The sequence below is a fragment of the Spinacia oleracea genome, chromosome 3 (genome assembly GCF_020520425.1).
Source record: "Spinacia oleracea cultivar Varoflay chromosome 3, BTI_SOV_V1, whole genome shotgun sequence".
Taxonomy (NCBI): domain Eukaryota; kingdom Viridiplantae; phylum Streptophyta; class Magnoliopsida; order Caryophyllales; family Amaranthaceae; genus Spinacia; species Spinacia oleracea.
This window is the reverse complement of record NC_079489.1, coordinates 72,931,332-72,949,143: the sequence shown is the minus strand read 5'-3', so window position 1 is coordinate 72,949,143 and position 17,812 is coordinate 72,931,332. Positions and strand designations below refer to the sequence as shown.

The 17,812-nt window shown below is 39.0% G+C and overlaps 1 long non-coding RNA gene across 1 annotated transcript; it reads right to left on the bottom strand.

The window, feature by feature from the left end:
• Positions 1 to 3,138: 3,138 nt before the first annotated feature.
• Positions 3,139 to 10,285, bottom strand: LOC110803162 (uncharacterized). The gene is made up of 6 exons (XR_002537397.2): positions 9,991 to 10,285; positions 9,360 to 9,436; positions 8,718 to 8,804; positions 8,145 to 8,221; positions 7,772 to 7,944; positions 3,139 to 3,370 (listed from the first exon to the last, which is right to left on the bottom strand). It is a non-coding gene; the product is annotated as an uncharacterized lncRNA (long non-coding RNA).
• Between the last annotated feature and the right edge of the window lie 7,527 nt (positions 10,286 to 17,812).

The following is a 17,812-nucleotide window of genomic DNA, read 5'->3' as shown; positions in this document are numbered from 1 at the left end:
TTTTGATTCCCGAGGTGTTTTGGTTGTTTTATGTAAATCCTAACACGAAGAATAGAGTGGAATTGCTAAATGATGTTAGTTTGATGGGAATGTGGGGGTTATTTTTGCTTAAGGATACTATGGAAATATGGATACAAAAGGAAGATGAAAAGGAAATTCGCTCCAATTTGGAACTGCAGTTAAGATAATGAAGGATAGGAAGGAAAGGGAGGCTGCAGAACTTAGAAGGAAAGCTGAGGAGTTTGAGAGGGAGAGAGAAGAGGAAAGGATAAGGTTAGAAAGGGAGGTTGAGATTCAAAGGGAATTGGAGGAGCAAATGGAAAACACAGTGGCAGTTGAGGTGCCTGTGTATTCTGTTGAGGACTTAATTGTAGAGTTCGTACGAGTTTTCACTTCAGAAAATGTTGATTGCTTGTCCCCGGGAAGTTCCCAACCACCTAGTACACAAACAGAACCACAACATGCTGCCTCACCACCACCAACTGCTCCATCACGACCACCAAGAGATCCATCACCACCACCAAGATCTCCATCACCACCACCAAGATCTCCATCACCACCAACATCACCACAAACACAACCACAACAAACATAACAGCAGATGCCTCAACAACCACATCCGCAAACACCTCAGTAGACACCTCAACAAACACCCTCAGCAACCAGATCAGACACCACATAAACCAAATCAGACACCACAGCAACCTAACAGGGCCGAGTTAAACAAAGCGAGGGGATTCAGAATTTCAAGAAGTCATGATAAGAAGACGGGTATGTTTGTTCCTAGGAAGAGGGGGGCAAGGTCTGATGGTTCTAGGGTGAAAATACCCACTGCATACAATGATGAGGAAGAAGAGTAGTGGGATGATGATGTGAGTGATTATGAAGACTTTGTGGAGAGTCAAAGTGACAGTGGCAGTGATGATTTCAACTCCAATGGTTTCATTGATGAAGAAATTGAAGATGAAGAAGAACTAGATGTTCTTAGGGAGTTCATTTCTAGGAGGACCTTTGAGGATCATTTGCATGGGAGTAATAAGATGGATAACTTGTAATCAAATAGGAAAGTTGTGGGAGACATGCCATATGGGACTATCAAGTTACAACTTTGGATGATTTTCCAAAGCAAGGCACATTTCATGGAGGTTTTCAGTGACTTCTGTGTTCAGGAGGGGTTTGCTATGAGTGTAGAGAAGGTTGATACAACCAAATTCACTGCAGTGTGTCTGGTTGAGTCATGCAATTGGAGGATTCATGCTTGTGTGACGCTGTGAGGGGGTCGAAAAAGCACGAGGCTAATGCATGACCTCGTCCCTCGTGGGCGTGACGTCGTCAGATCAAGTGTAGTTAGATTTCCTGTGAGTTTACACCCAATCGACTAGTAATATAGGAGTCGCCATTCAGTTTTTAACGACAATGAGAAAAACTGACAAAACCCGGTTATCGTGACATAAAGGGAGTCTAATTATGTTCGACCACGACGGCCATAGGTTCCCTTGTGATCCCTGGTATGGGGATCGCTCAACGTACACCCGCAAGGCAGAGATTGAGAGTTCGGGGGACTGTAACTACCGAGAGGAGTGCTCATCGATAACTCCAGAGGCAGGTTATCCTTACTAGCTCAGGATAAATAATTGAATGGACATGCGTTAACTATTAAACTATTCTGAATTGATTTTAGCAATATGCAACACATAATATTAAACCGATCGTGATTATCTTGTTTAGATTGATTTAAGGTACCTAGCATGATAGTTCGTTTGTCCAAGATATTATCTTTATTAGGCGTGATAGATCAATCAGATTAATAGTTTAACAATTTTATAAAGGGTGATGAAAGCGATTAAATCATGCGAAGGGACACATTACGACGCACCCTTGAGAGGTGCGTCACGGTTCTTAGAAAACTAACCACTTGGCTTTGCTATTTTTCCTTTTATCCAACGAATCTCGGGTTTCTGAGCAGTGTTCCAGTATTTAGGCTTAACTCATCAGCTACAAGGGACAGGATACATTCTGTTCGACTTTCGGGTCGATTGCGACAAAACGCGGGATCAATTTCGCAGCGTGAGGCTTAGGCTTAGGGTTGGAGTCAATACTCAGATTATGAATTGTGTCCTTTTTTCGTCGATTATGAGGCTGTATTTATAGGGAAAGAGTTGGTGGAAGGATAGAACTTTAGAATCCGACCCCATAGAGAATTCGGAGACAACACGTCCCAGGTATTTTCAGCGCCCAGGGCTGGGCGCCGAAGATTTCGGCGCCCAGACCCAGGCGTTGAAAATAGGGTCTGAGCCGAGCCTTTTGTCAGATTTGGACTCTTAATCACGGAGCTTTTGAGACTTATCCGAGTTTCTTAGTGCGTATCAACTTATGACGGAATGCGTCTGGGCCCGTCATGAACTCTGGGTTCGTTAGGAATTTAATTAATACGTAACTCTTATTTTCGAATTATAATAGGAATAGAATTCCTTTGCCAATTCTATATCTTTTAGGACTTTATGTTGGAGTGCAACACCTAATTCTGACAGATTTCTATCTTTTATGTCTTGCCACTTTTAACAACTACTTCTTACGGCAGTTACCATTTTTAGCAGGTTTCTATAAATAGCAGTTGGGCTAAAATGAAAGGGTGATTTGAGATTCGTTATTTTATAGGAGATGCGTTGCCAAGCGGAGATTTACGTTCTCATCATCCAACCTTCCACTAGAGGAAAAAACCTCAAGTGCGGGCTCATTTTAAGGGGTTTAGTGCGGGCTTTTACATGTGCAGCACATGGCCTGCCCGCACTTGATGTTTCTCAAGTTCTGCCAAAATATTGGCAGCACTTGCTGTTTCAAGTGCTGCCAATTTGGAAAATGAGCCCGCACTTGACATATTTTGTGCTGCCAATTTTAGAATATGAGCCCGCACTTGATATATTAAGTGCTGCCAATTTTAAAAATGAGCCCGCACTTGACATATTTGGTGCTGCCAATATTGAAAATGAGTCCGCACTTGACCTAGAAATGGGCAGCACAAGAATAAAAATGAGCCGCACTTGGCCTATAAATGAGCCGCACTTGATCCGATTTGTTGTATAACCGATTTCCCTGCTACATATTACAATTGGACCACGCCACTGATTAACCTCCATATGTCATATAAAAAGTATCCAATTATATAGATAATTAAATTAAATAGTATATAAATGTAAATATAAAAGTCGCTTACATTACAATCATATGAAAAACTAGCTAGAATCCATAATTTAAGATTCAATACAAGAAAATATCAAAGACAATCACTGGTAATGAAGTTTGCCAACATTTCTCGAACTTCATCTATCTCCTCAAAGGTGAAGGGCCGCTCCCTCGAATTATTAAATACCTTAAAAAGATCGACCATCAAAAAATATATATACACTTTAGTTATATTATAAATATTGGATCGTACAATAAATTAAGACTTAATGTATTCATAATAAATAATGAACCGTAAAATAATAAAATTGGTTAATTTCGGTACCAATTTTCAACTAATGAACTTAAATGAGTATTTTAAAGTCGTTCCATGTTTAATACACTTAGTTTTATGTTTCAAAGACTCACTCTCACCAATTTGGTGAAGTTATGCACATTTAAGCCTCGTTAGTTCATTATCGGTCACATTTTGACTAAAATGGCAAATTTCGGTCCCAACTTTCAACTAATGAACTTAAATAAGTATTTTAAAGTCTTTCCATGTTTAATACACTTAGTTTTATGTTTCAAAGACTCATTCTCACCCATTTTGGTAAAGTTATGCACATTTAAGCCTCGTTAGTTCATTACCGGTCACATTTTGACTAAAATGGCTAATTTCGGTCCCAATTTTCAACTAATGAACTTATATGAGTATTTTAAAGTTTTTCCACGTTTCATACATTTAATTTATGTTTCAAAGACTCATTATCACCCATTTTGGTGAAGTTATGCACATTTAAGACTCATTTGATTATTATCGGCCACATTTTGACTAAAATGGCTAATTTCGGTCCCAACTTTCATCTAATAAACTTAAATGAGTATTTTAAAACTTTTCCATGTTTAATACACTTAGTCTTATGCTTCAAACACTCTTTCTCACTCATTTTGGTGAAGTTATGCACATTTAAGCCTCGTTAGTTCATTATCGGTCACATTTTACACTAAAATGGCTAATTTCGGTCCCAACTTTCAACTAATGAACTTATATGAGTATTTTAAAGTTTTTCCATTTTTGATACACATAGTTTTATATCTCAAACACTAATTATCAACCATTTTGGTGAAGTTATGCACATTTAAGACTCATTTGATCATTATCGGCCTCATTTTGACTAAAATGGCTAATTTCGGTCTCAACTTTCAACTAATGAACTTATATGAGTATTTTAAAGTTTTTCCACATTTCATACACTTATTTTATGTTTAAAAGACTCATTATCACCCATTTTGGTGAAGTTATGCACAATTAAGCCTCGTTAGTTCATTATCGGTCACATTTTGACTAGAATGGCTAATTTCGGTCCCAACTTTCATCTAATGAACTTAAATGAGTATTTAAAAGTCTTTCTATGTTTAATAAACTTAGTTTTATGTTTCAAATAATCACTCTCACCCATTTGGTGAAATTATGCACATTTAAGCATCGTAAGTTTATTATCGGTCACGTTTTGACAAAAATGGGTAATTTCGGTCCTATCTTTCAACTAATGAACTTAAATGAGTATTTTAAAGTCTTTCCATGTTTAATACACTTAGTTTTATGTTTCAATGACTTAATCTCACCAATTTGGTGAAGTTATGCACATTTAAGCTTTGTTAGTTCATTATTGGTCAAGTTTTAACTAAAATGGCTAATTTCGGTCCCAACTTTCAACTAATGAACTTAAATGAGTATGTTAAAGTCTTTCCATGTTTAATTAACTTAGTTTTATGTTTCAAAGACTCATTCTCACCATTTTGGTGAAGTTATGCACATTTAAGTTTCGTGAGTTCATTATCGGTCACGTTTTGACTAAAATGGCTAATTTCGGTCCTAACTTTCTACTAATGAACTTAAATGAGTATTTTAAAGTCTTTACATGTTTAATACACTTAGTTTTATGTTTCAAAGACTCACTCTCACCATTTTGGTGAAGTTATGCACATTTAAGCATCGTTAGTTTATTATCGGTCACGTTTTAACTAAAATGGCTAATTTCGGTCCGAACTTTCGACTATTGAACTTAAATGAGTATTTTAAAGTCTTTCCATGTTTATTACACTTAGTTTTATGTTTCAAAGACTCACTCTCACCAATTTGGTGAAGTTATGCACATTTAAGCCTCGTTACTTCATTATCGATCACATTTTGACTAAAAGGGCTAATTTCGGTCCCAACTTTCAACTAATGAACTTAAATAAGTATTTTAAAGTCTTTCCATGTTTAATACACTTAGTTTTATGTTTCAAAGACTCATTCTCACCCATTTTGGTAAAGTTATGCACATTTAAGCCTCGTTTAGTTCATTACCGGTCACATTTTGACTAAAATGGCTAATTTCGGTCCCAATTTTCAACTAATGAACTTATATGAGTATTTTAAAGTTTTTCCACGTTTCATACACTTATTTTATGTTTCAAAGACTCATTATCACCCATTTTGGTGAAGTTAAGCACATTTAAGACTCATTTGATTATTATCGGCCACATTTTGACTAAAATGGCTAATTTCGGTCCCAACTTTCATCTAATAAACTTAAATGAGTATTTTAAAACTTTTCCATGTTTAATAAACTTAGTCTTATGCTTCAAACACTCGTTCTCACTCATTTTGGTGAAGTTATGCACATTTAAGCCTCGTTAGTTCATTATCGGTCACATTTTACACTAAAATGGCTAATTTCGGTCCCAATTTTCAACTAATGAACTTATATGAGTATTTTAAAGTTTTACATGTTTGATACACATAGTTTTATATCTCAAACACTAATTATCAACCATTTTGGTGAAGTTATGCACATTTAAGACTCATTTGATCATTATCGGCCTCATTTTGACTAAAATGGCTAATTTCGGTCCCAACTTTCAACTAATGAACTTATATGAGTATTTTAAAGTTTTTCCACGTTTCATACACTTATTTTATGTTTAAAAGACTCATTATCACCCATTTTGGTGAAGTTATGCACAATTAAGCCTCGTTAGTTCATTATCGGTCACATTTTGACTAGAATGGCTAATTTCGGTCCCAACTTTCATCTAATGAACGTAAATGAGTATTTAAAAGTCTTTCTATGTTTAATAAACTTAGTTTTATGTTTCAAATAATCACTCTCACCCATTTGGTGAAATTATGCACATTTAAGCATCGTTAGTTTATTATCGGTCACGTTTTGACAAAAATGGCTAATTTCGGTCCTATCTTTCAACTAATGAACTTAAATGAGTATTTTAAAGTCTTTCCATGTTTAATACACTTAGTTTTATGTTTCAATGACCCAATCTCACCAATTTGGTGAAGTTATGCACATTTAAGCTTTGTTAGTTCATTATTGGTCAAGTTTTAACTAAAATGGCTAATTTCGGTCCCAACTTTCAACTAATGAACTTAAATGAGTATGTTAAAGTCTTTCCATGTTTAATTAACTTAGTTTTATGTTTCAAAGACTCATTCTCACCATTTTGGTGAAGTTATGCACATTTAAGTTTCGTGAGTTCATTATCGGTCACGTTTTGACTAAAATGGCTAATTTCGGTCCCAACTTTCAACTAATGAACTTAAATGAGTATTTTAAAGTATTTCTATGTTTAATACACTTAGTTATGTTTCAAAGACTCATTCTCACCATTTTGGTAAAGTTATGCACATTTAAACTTCGTTAGTTCATTATCGGTCACGTTTTGACTAAAATGGCTAATTTCGGTCCTAACTTTCTACTAATGAACTTAAATGAGTATTTTAAAGTCTTTACATGTTTAATACACTTAGTTTTATGTTTCAAAGACTCACTCTCACCATTTTGGTGAAGTTATGCACATTTAGGCATCGTTAGTTTATTATCGGTCACGTTTTAACTAAAATGGCTAATTTCGGTCCGAACTTTCGACTATTGAACTTAAATGAGTATTTTAAAGTCTTTCCATGTTTATTACACTTAGTTTTATGTTTCAAAGACTCATTCTCACAATTTTGGTGAAGTTATGCACATTTAAGCTTCGTTAGTTCATTATCGGTCACGTTTTGACTAAAATGGCTAATTTCGGTCCTAACTTTCAACTAATGAACTTAAATGAGTATTTTAAAGTATTTCCATGTTTAATACACTTATTTATGTTTCAAATACTTATTCTCACCCATTTTGGTAAAGTTATGCACATTTAAGCTTCGTTAGTTCATTATCGGTCACGTTTTGACTAAAATGGCTAATTTCGGTCCCAACTTTCAACTAATGTACTTAAATGAGTATTTTAAAGTCTTTCCATGTTTAATACACTTAGTTTTATGTTTCAAAGACTCATTCTCACCATTTTGGTGAAGTTATGCACATTTAAGCTTCGTTAGTTCATTATCGGTCACGTTTTGACTAAAATGGCTAATTTCGGTCCTAACTTTCAACTAATGAACTTAAATGAGTATTTTAAAGTATTTCCATGTTTAATACACTTAGTTATATGTTTCAAAGACTCATTCTCACCCATTTTGAAATTTAGTTCTAAGTGAAGACCGGTTATAAGATAAAGTCATAAAACAATCATTGAAATTAAATAGAAAGAATACGTGTACCTTGAATAGTAGACTGAAGCCACTGAAACTGATGTGCACACTGAAGGGAGGAAGAAAGGAGACGTCATTGATATAAGTAACAGGACATTTTGCTGGCCACCAACCAGAATGTCAAGCATTACGAAACTTCCTGCAGCTTGTTTGTTTTCAGTGTTGTGAGAACAGAAATATATCTGAGATGTAGGCTAAGGATTCTTGTCACAATTTTAAGCACTTTATTTACATGAATATCTATACTTGCATCATTCAAAACATAGCAATGTCGCACATGTTTATAAATAGTTGTTTGTAAATAAACAAGAGAGACATTGCTTGGTTTCCAAGAAGTATTATGAACTCATTGTTTCTCATTTCAGTATGACACAAAGGATACAAAGCATCAAAAGATGATCCGAAGAACTCCAATGGTTTGAATGCTGTCATGACCTCCAATTCCACAAGTTATAAGAACTGCATGAAAACAAAAAGACAGTCAACATGAAGGCTTTATCTAAATGGGAAGCTCGAACAACAGATTAGAAGTAGCAGATCAGAAGAGGAACAGATCAGATACATAACTGCTGATCTGACCTGCTGTTGCTTCTGATCTGATGCTGCAGATCAGTTTCACAACTGATGTTCTGATCTTCTGATGCTTCTGATCTGCTCGCAACAGATCTGCAGCATCAGATCAGAAGCAGGAGCATATCAGTTTCATAATTGTTGTTCTGATCTGCTGAACTGCTAATTTGTTTGAGAATGCAATTCTTATCATGAACAAAAATCTGGTTCAGCAATTACTATCAAGTTGTTAAACGATTAATGCTTCACCGAAGATATAAATAGATGACCCCGGCTCAATGGCTATCACGGAAGATATACATACATTTATCATTTATGTACTCTGACCAAAAGGGGAAAAGATAATTTCTGGCTAAAAAGAGGAAATATGTAAAATGACATTTACCTTTTACCACTAGTTCCATAGGTATGAAGCCCCCAGCGAGTCTATAAATTTGGAATCCGCCTTTGACCCCAAATTAGTTTCTACAAACTGCACATACAGAAGACATTAACATCTGCAATTTCTAAGGATGATTATAAGAAGCTGTTACTGGTTGTACTGGGAGCTGCACAGAGCTAAAACCTGTAAGTTATGTTGTGTGACAACACACCACATACAATAAAACAAAAATGAAATACTTGTGATTATCTGGTTATCTGCATTCCTAGCCTTAGTTTATCTCTGTTCCCATTCTATAATTTTATCCATTCCCTTGAATTCTTGCAACGTAACATCAATTGACAAATTAACGCAGAATAACACACTCTACTCGTGATCAACTTAAATCCTATCACTCATAGAGAATAGTTAAGCTTAAGGAAATGGAAGAAGCTAGACTCCATTTCTAAAAACCATAACCCCCCCCCCCCCCCCCTTCAAAAAAATTACAATAAAGGAAGGGCTTGATGCACATTTGGAACCCGAACTGTTGGTATTAAGACCTAAACTAGTAAGCCACTGTAATTTTCGAAGGTAGAACAACATTGTATGTTAATGTCTTCTATGACATTGTTAAATATGAAGCATTGAATATAAGCATCTTACTTCTGGGCATAGTACATTCACACGAATTCCTTGACGTTTGTATGGAAGAAGAGATCTGGTAAACATAACCACGCCACCTATGTAAAATACGAAAGGAAAAATGATACTCAGTCCTCAAGGTTAATCGGTTTGACTCAAACCTCAATAGTCTACTATGTAAACAAATTATTACGGAGATCAATTATTTATATGCATTGACACTACAACAATGGAATAAGAGCTGAAGGATAAATCACTGGTTGTTCTATTATGAATTCAGAAACTTTTAATAACGCATATCAAATGTTTTATCTAAAACTTCAATAAAAAAACTTATCCAAAATTTCTACTCCATATATTATAATTCTCACTCACCAATTCTCACTAATTCTTACTCAATTAAACAAGACTAACTCAACTTATTTATCAAAAAAAAAAAAACAAGACTAACTCACTAATTCTCACTCAATAATTCTAACAACTGCTAATAACAATTAGTTTTTTTATTTCAACACTTCTTTCTTTACTAATTCTCACTTACTTTCAGAAATTGAACAAGACTAACTCACTCACTTTCAGAAATTGAATAAATAAACGAAATTAATTAAGTACTTAGGTTATAATTGATTAAGAAGGGTATTAAAAAGAATACAAGGTGGAGGTGGAGGAGGAGCAGCTGCGACGCCGTGGAGGAGCAGCTGCGACGCCGTGGAGGAGAAGCTGCGACGAGGTGGAGGAGAAGCTGCAACGCGGTGGAGGAGGGGAACATCGTCGGCGATGGGTGAGGGAACAGCACCGGCGACGCGGGGGGGCAACAGTGAGGTGTGTGCAGTGAGTGTTGTGGTTCTAGTCTTGCCCAGAGAGAAGAACCAGAGAGGAACGAGAGAGGGGAAGAGAGGGGAAGATGGGATTGAATTGGTGAAGCAGAGAATACGCTAAGGGCAGAGAAGCGGGAAACCAGAAAAAAAAATTAGGAATTATTTTGTGCGGGTTTTTAATAAATGAGTCCGCACTTGAACTCAAGTGCTGCCAATTTTCTAAAATGTGCCCGCACTTGTGAAAATGAATTTTTTTTTTTTTGTGTGTGATCTCAAGTGCTGCCAATTTATTAAATGGCCCGCACTTGAAGAAAAGTACATGACGATTTTTCCTCTAGTGTTCCCTTTCGGGATTGGGGAAAAAAGTAGGTGTCTACAGTTAGCCCCCACTTTGACTGAGTCTTGGAGTAAGACGATGGTCAAAGTATCAGACGGAGTGCGTCATACAAGCCATGGTGTATGTGACCCGTTTTGCGAAGGTCTCACGAGCCCCCGAGTGATAACATTTTACTTAAGGGTCATCACTTGAAGTGTTAACATATTCCTCACGTGTCATTGGAATTTGTTAAGTATAGGAACACCCTCACTTTGTCATTGGAAGTACCTACAGATGTATAGAAACTCCCTCACTTTGTCATTGGAAGTATCTACAGACGTTTTCGAAATCAAAGCTATAAAGTGTAACCAGGCCCGGCCAAGCCCGATCACGAGGTAAATTTTTTTTAAAAGATTCTCATTTCAGGGTTAGCTAAACGAGAAAACCCCCTTTGTTTTTATGGGACGTAAAACGAAGGAAAATCCAGCACATCGCTCTTTTTTGGAAAAGCGGAAAACCAATCCTTTGATTTTTGGAAAAGGGAAACAATCTTTTGATTTTTGGAAGAAGATAAACCATCTTTTGATATTTGGAAAAAGATAAACCATCTTTTGATTTTTGGAAAAAGATAAACCATCCTTTTGATTTTTGGAAAAAGATAAACCATCCTTTGATTTTTGGAAAAGGATAAACGGAGAGAGGTTATTGCTGCGACAAGTAAGCACCTGCGCGGTTAGTGGCGCAGACCCCGCCCGCTGAAGGTGGGCGAGCCTGTTTTTGTTGTTTTGTTTTTTTTGAATATATTTTTTTGAACACTGAGGACCTGCGCGTTTTAATGACACAGACCCCGCCCGCTGAAGGTGGGCGAACCTGAATTTTTTTTTTTTATTGGGGACTCGCATGGTTCTGACGCGATCCTGCCTGATCGAGGCGGGCCAGAATCTATTTCATTTATCCTTGGAATTTCTTTTGAAATTTTTTTTATTCATTCTTGTAAGAGCGAGTTCTCTCGAGAAATGCTTGGGTTTAGTTGTAACCTGAATGTGGGTTGGCAACGTGTCTAAACGGACCATCGTTTCGCGGCCGTCTGCCTTTCATGGCTTTGAACAAGTCTTTACGGCCCATAGGATGTATGTCACCGTTGAGACCTGGCCTAGTTATGCCACTACTTTGGTCCTTGCGAAATGACTGGTGGGACCATATGCGAATGTTAACGGAGACCTTTGCTTTGAGGTCGAGTTCGTTTTTGAATTTGTCCAAGCACGAGACGCAGCCTGGAAGCGTCGTTTCAAACTTGTATTGTGTATTTTCTTTCTTTCGATCCCCCAAGCATTTGTACTTGATGGTTGCTCTTTGCCAAGAAGAGTGCGTATTTTATAACGCCCTTGATCGTGTTTGGGATCATGCTCGTAAGTGCGAGCGACCTTGGTAGTGGTATGCTACTTTGATGAAATCGTGGAGTGCGACTTCATTTTCCGGGCGACAAAGTTTGCTTCATTTTTCAATGATTAGTACATCGAGCTTACTTTGGCCCGGTTTGATCTTTCTGACAAATAAATGCTCTTAATTTGAGAAACCAACGATGTAATGATTTTTTTTTTGTTCCGAAGAATGACCTTGATTATTATATGTTTTTTTTATTGCTTTGGAAAATGTACACATATTTTTGGAGGCGAGTCTAAGTTTCAACACTTGCTTTCACTATTTGGGCTCTAAAAGTTCTTTAGGCTTGATCTTGATTACAACAGGGCCCCGTGTCTACTAACACCCTGCTTTTCAACGCCCCGTGCCAGGCGTTAGATATTCCGGCGCCCAGCCTCGGGCGCTGAAAATGCTGCCTTAGCAGCCCTTTTTTATTTTTCGAGATTTCTCAGCGCGTTTCCGAATGGGATCAGGATGATTTCGTGTATATATAGGGGTTAAGTACGTTTTTCTTTTCCACCACTGCCAACTTCTTCTCTCAATTATCTAGCTTTATTTTTTACTCTTGCCATGTCGATTCCTCCTTTCTCCCTCCAACGAGTTGTTAGGCGCTGGCTTAGAGCCCTTAATCCCACAGAAAAGGTTTTGTTGAAAGGATACCACTTAGAGGCACTTTTAGGCTGACAACAAATTAACATTGATTATAACTTTCTGTATGCCGCCCTAACCTTTTGGGATTCTGATCACCATGCTTTTGTTTTTCGGGGTAATGAGGTATGCCCTTTGCCAGATGAATTTGCCGCAATCCTGGGTTATCCTACCAATGCTACTCCTGGCACTGTTCAAGAGGGTAAAACAACTATAGGGGCTTTCCTAGGACTAGATGATGAAATGCTTGCTGAGATCATTATGGGTGATAAGGTTAATTTGGCGAAACTTGCAAAACATCACTTTAGGCCTAGTAAGAATATGACTGAACATAAATTGAATATCCAGGCACTTGTATTCTGCTTGTTGAACCACTATTTACTATCGAATAACAATGGTGAGTTTGGCGACATAAGGTTGATTCCCCTGATCAGTCAGATGGAGAGTTGCTATTCTATTATGCCGTTGATTGATGCTGAGACCTTGTTGGGTGCGGATGAGTTAAAGAAGGATGCCAAGTCCGAAAATTTTAAGGGGAGCCCCCTATTGCTGCAGGTAATCGATCGTTTATTTGCGCGCATATGATTATTATTATTTTTTTTTTTTTGCCTCTGCCTGGAGCTGATTTTCAGCGCCCAGGGCTGGGCGTCGGTATTTCTAGCGCCTGGTCCTGGGCGTTGACAATGCGTCCCAGGCCTTATTATTTTTCTGATCGCACCCTTTTTTATGCAGACTTGGCTCATGGAACGACTTACGCTTCTAGAAGCTCCTGCCGATCCTAAACATTATCGCCCTATAGCTTTAGGCAACCGAAAGTATTTGCACCAAGGCCAGGACGAGGCCGAATGGGCCTCCTATTTCGCTCATGGCATATGCTCTATTAAGTGGGTGGTACCGTGGTGGGGCTTGACTAATATGACGGGGGGTTCCGAGACGGTAGTTCATGTTTCTTTGTTGGGGTTATCTCGGCCTGTTTACATTTTTCCTTACCGAGTCACGCGACAATACGGCTTAAGGCAGACTATCCCATTTGCTGATACGGTACCACCTAAAGTAGCGGTTTTTTCACGAGCACGGGTTCAAGCGTGGGCTAAGTATTATGGTGGCCTCCCGCGTTGGACCGTGACTACAGATGGTTTTGTGGGTCTTTCCGAGAATTATAAGCTGTGGATGAGTTCCGATGATAAGGCTGTGGGAACTAAGGCTCGAAATGAAGAGCCGGCTGAACTTTTGATACCTCGAGGTAGGGCTAAGTATGAAAACCGTAACCCTGCTAGCTCTCGTGAAAATGGCATTAAGACTGTGAAAGCTCGTCCTGATCGAAAGCGAAAGGAAATTCCTCCCGGTTCCAGTTCTAGGCCTAAAAAGGTACCTAACATGAAGGGGTCTGCTGTTCCCAAAAGAAATGGAAGCTCTCGCGGAGATCATCGCCGGAATAATGTATGGGTTAGGAAAGTTCAGCCCCAAGTAGAACCAGTGGCTAATCCAACTGATGTTGATAATCCTTCCCCTCCCATTATTTGTGCCCTTGAGGCTGAGCGGGCTATAGCTCTTCAAACTGAAAATGTTTCTGGGGCCTTGGCATCCTTTGAAGTTAGTGTCAAGGAGCCCGTTCTTATGGAGATCGACATAGGGGTAGCGCAGAAGCCTGTGGGGGTGGACCCTGCGAACATTGCCCTCTACAACACTCTATTTGATGATCTGGAAGAACTCGAGTAGTGTAGTTCTTGCTAGGGTGTAGATGCCCTTTATTTACTTCAGTTGTGTTTGTTTTTCATTTCTTAGCACTTTTGTTTTCCTTCTTATTATTTTTAAATATTAATAAAGGCGTGATTTTATTCTTCTGTTTTCTTTGCTTTCTTGTTCTCGCTTTGCTTCTCTTTTTTATTCGCTCATTTCCAACACTTATGCACATTATATATTTTTTGATTGGACCGAATCCATAAATGGGATTGCCTACGTATCCTTGTTAAATAACTTTAACTTAGAATCAGGTCGCGCGTAGTTCTAGCTAGAATAAATTTCAAGATGCCGGATTCGATAAGTATGTTCTGGGATGGAAACATATTATTTGAAACGGTAGAATTGGCGATGTTTACTTTGACCTGTTGCTTTGCCAATTTTTTTTTTTTTTTCTTTGAGTACATGTGTTTTGCACATTATTTGAGTACACCCATAAATAGGCTATATTTTTTAATTATGTATTTTGTGCATCATTTTTTCTTTTGGCATGTATATGTGAACACGTGCTGTACCCCCCCAAGTGTTTGTTATTTTTCCGTGTATGTGCGGATAAAATGACGAGCACTTCTGGGTAAACTTTGGCAAGCAGAGAGTTTCAACGCCCAGACTGGGGCGCTAATGATTTCGGCGCCCAGCTCTGGGCGCTGAAAATGATTTCTGGGGTGGTTTTCGGGCGTGTTGCTTCTTTTCTTTCACATGTGTCTTGCTTTTATTTCTTTTTGTTCTTACTTTTTCATTCGTCAGAAATCAATTTTGACACTATTTCGGAAGCTTTTTGGACTGTTAGCGTGAGATGCATTTTCGTCCGGATTAATTTTATCTATTCGTGACTCAAAACGGTTTTGAAAACGGAGTTAGGGTGTGAAAGATGTGAAGATCTTTGTGTAGGCTTTTGGGTGGGTTGAGGTGCGCGGTGTTAATGGTGGGAATGATGGGTTCATGTATTATGAATTTTTTTTTTTTTTTGTTGAGAAAAATTTTGCATTGTTTGATTTTTTTTTTCTTTTTTGATGATTTTTTTTTGGGTTTCATGGGTTGACTTTTATGATTGCACGGATTGACTTTTATGTTTTGGAGGTACGGTTTATTTTGTGGATCGGTTTTGATGACACGATTCAAGGCCGAGTGGGCCTTGCTATTGGGCCTAAAGTGGGCCGCTTCCTTATTATTTTTCGATTTTGTTTTTGCGAATATGATTAGTGCTTATTTAGTGTTAGAGAAATTTTTAGGAGAAATCTTACGCCTTTATTGATTTGGAAAGTAAGGAAAACACACTGAAAATAAATTAACCTATATTTTAAGGGGTCCTAGGACCATCTCTAGAGTTTTATTATTTCTATTGTCTAAAGAACTACTAGGCGTTTTGATAAAGTGCTCTCTACGGCTCAAGCCTTGGGTTTAGTCTTGTAGAACTTTGGTCCTTCGCCTGTACTCATCCTGAACTCTATTCCCTTTGCATTTAGCCACTGATATGTCTTCACCCATCCGTTCTCGGTCTCTTCTGGTGTTGATATGGGGGTGATTAACCGGGTTGGATTGAAACCTTCATCTTGCAGGGCTAGGGTGGTTATTACAGTCTCGTCCTCCATAGGCCTCGATTCGTTAAACAATGTCCATAGAGCTTGGTTGTCTAATATTTCAGCTGCTTCGGTCTTGGTGAGGTGGGGTGCCTCATCCATAGTATGACAGTCATGGAAAATCTCAAATCCGGGTTTTAGCAGGCCATTCTGAACAAAGGGCTCAGGAAAGTCGCAGCATGGGTATTCTTCTCCTTCTCGGACAAACATACCGTTCAGGGTTCTTTGGTATGGGGAAGAAGGGTGGTTTGTTTTGTCTTGGCTGGCTTAAGGCGTAGCCTAGACAAGTGGTCAGCAATATCTTCCTCCGTTGGTGTATAGCCTAGACCAAAGGGAGTAGTTTTGTTGGGTGGGGGATGGAACATGTTGTCCTTCTTCCTTATGCCCAATGGAATTCCCGGGAAATAGCCTTGAGCTAGCAACATTTTAGGGATCACCCGGGACGCTCGCGGATCTAGAAATGCTAAGTTGTAGTCCTCAATGACCTGGATGACTTCATCCACCTGAAAACCGTAAAGGTCTTCTGCAGCATCGGTCGTTCCGACCATAGTACAACTGACGTCAAGAGGAGGGGCGCGTATTTCCAGAATTACCCCGTTATGGTTAAGTTTAACCATCTGGTGCAAGGTAGAAGCCACACCTCCTAAGTCATGGAGCCAAGGGCGCCCTAAGAGGAGGTTGAAAGTGGGCTTGATGTCAATTATCTGAAACTCCGTGGTGCGTGCCACAGGCCCGGTTTGTATTGTGAGGTTGATTTTTTCCAACACAGGCCTTCGAGAGTTATCATAGGCTCGCACCCCTTGCGTGGAGGTTTGGAAGTCATCATATCCTAGCCCCAAGCAATGGGCGGTTCGCAATGGGCAAACATTTACCGCCGAACCGTTATCTACGAGTGCTAGGGGGATGTTTTGTCCTTTGCATCCAACCACTAGATAGAGAGCCTTATTGTGGGCACCTCCTTCTTTAGGTAAGTCTTTGTCAGTAAAAACTATTGCTTTTTCCTCAACATCTCTCGTGACGTGGCTAACCAACGAGTCAGGTGTGATGTCCGTAGGGACTGAGATGAGGTCAAGTGAGCGAATAAGTTTTTTTCAATGTTCCTTTGAAGTGCACATGAGATCCCAGATGGTAATCTCGGCTTTGGTTCTTATTAGTTGCTTCAAGAGAGGATTTTCGATGACTTTTGCGACGGTGGTGTGCCGCACGTTTTCAGGAGTCTGTCTGACTGGGATGCCGTCCACGGGAGGTGGGAGAATATCCTGTTGGTATACCCTTCCGGACCGAGTGAGATTGTCAACTTCGGGCTCTTGAGGGGTGGTGTCAATGGGAGAGTGTCCGGGCCAAGTTTCAGTAAAGAGGTCCTGGCCCGATACTAGGGCCAGGTAGATATCTTCAGCATCATCATCCCACACACCGCACACTTCTCTCTTGATTTGATCCATGGGGACCATGGCGAGTGGTGCACCTTGGGGCGTAATATACACCGTAGGGTCAAAGCTCATATTTTCTGGTTGATCGAGAGAGATGTGACAAGAGGCGAGTGGGCTCTTATTGTTGTTGGGTTTGCCAACGTTAGGGAGGGGTATTATTTCATCTTCTATCATATCCTGGATCGTGTTTTTTAGATTCCAGCAGTTTTCAGTATCATGCCCATTTCCTTGATGGAACTCGCAGCGGGCGCCCTCGAACTAGTATTTATTTTTGAATGGAGGGTCGGGTGTGGGGCCTATGGGCCTTAGTTTTCCTTGTTTGGTTAGTCTTTGGAAGGCTTGTACTAGATTTGACCCGAGTGGGGCAAACTTTCAGTCTCAGGTCCATCTCCCGGGGCTCCTTCGGGTTTGGGTTTCTTCTACGGCGTGGACCTCTTGGGCTTGAGGTGTGTGGTCCCTGTTGTAGGTATTACTTTTGTATGCAGGCTTTCTTTGTACTGTTTTTGCGAGGTCATCCTCG